Raw genomic sequence first — 1,373 nt, 5'->3', positions numbered from 1 at the left:
AATTGAATGAGCCTCTCCCTTCCCTTCATTCAGCTGTGGACATCACACTGTCCTGTTGATTACCCATATTTAAGCTTAGGAGGTCCTGGTGCCCAAGGTGGCAGGGCATTAGTTCCAATGCCAGTGAAAGACAAAACGAGAGGCACTTGGGATCAGAGGTGTCTGACCACAATGGGAGACATCTGAAGTTAGGAGTGCCTTACCCTTTAAATATTTTAAATACTTGTGTTAAGGTTCTTAGTTTCTTTTGCTGGGTTCCTCTCCTTTCTGCCTATTCCTGCTACCGTCTCATGATTTTCAATAAACATAGCTACTTACTACTTAATATGCTTGGCAATTCTTTCCTTGTTGTACATAAGAACCTGGACTATTTTGGCCCACTCAACTGTAACATCATGATGAGTGTTTTTATATACCTGAAATGCAGGAATAAATAGCACATACTTACATGAAATGCTAAATTCATGTTCTCTTGGAATTACACCAAAGAATGTGGAATTCAATAAGAGAATGCAACAGGGTTATGAATGACTTTCTAGCTGCTCAAAGTTTGAGCCCTTAACTCAACTGCCATTAAAATTCAATAAATACAAAAGTGGAATAAAAACCTAATGATTAGTTATGAGTTTTGCATTAGTCCATTTTATGTTGCCAATAATAAAATTGACTGAATTTTAAAGAAAAAAAGGTATATTTTGCCTCATAGCTCTGAAGGTCTGAGTGGTCACTTCTGGTGAGGAATTCTTGGTAGCAGAATGCTGGCAAGATGGCATAGGCCATCCTGTGTCAGAGACTGAGACTGTGTCGGTTCTCTCCGGCCTACATTCACACCACAGTCTGATGACCTTTTCACATGTTAATACTTCACAATGGTGATTCAAGTTTAACACATGAAACCTGTGATCATGTCCAAACCATAGCAAGCTTAAATTAATTGCTGTTAAAAAGAATTCCAAATATCTAAGTTCCATCAGTGAAATGCCATTTGCATGACTATTTGCTGGTCAGCCTCTTTCAACCAGTGAAACAAAAAGAATGAGAAGAATTGGAGAAGAAATTATTGTAGAACAATAAGAAGATATTGCATGGTGCCATAAAAATTCATAGATAGATGACAGATAGATGATAGATAGATAGATAGGTAGATGATAGATAGATAGATAGATAGATAGATAGATAGATAGATAGATGGAAAGATACTATTCTTACCAGTTCCTGTTCAATCTTATTCTAAGTGACAAAAACTTCTGTTGTGATACATCTTCTGACAGGCACATTAGCTTAAATATAAACCCGGAGACAAGAGTAAATTTCTCCAAATCACAAGAATAATGTCATTGTACTCACTAATTTGTCTAGTTTGGATATACAGA

Source organism: Heterocephalus glaber, unplaced genomic scaffold, assembly GCF_053883595.1.
Source record: "Heterocephalus glaber isolate CG9 unplaced genomic scaffold, H.glaber_assembly_v1.0 deba00001586, whole genome shotgun sequence".
Lineage (NCBI taxonomy): Eukaryota > Metazoa > Chordata > Mammalia > Rodentia > Bathyergidae > Heterocephalus > Heterocephalus glaber.
The sequence above is the reverse complement of the archived record's forward strand: the minus strand, read 5'-3'. Positions refer to the sequence as shown.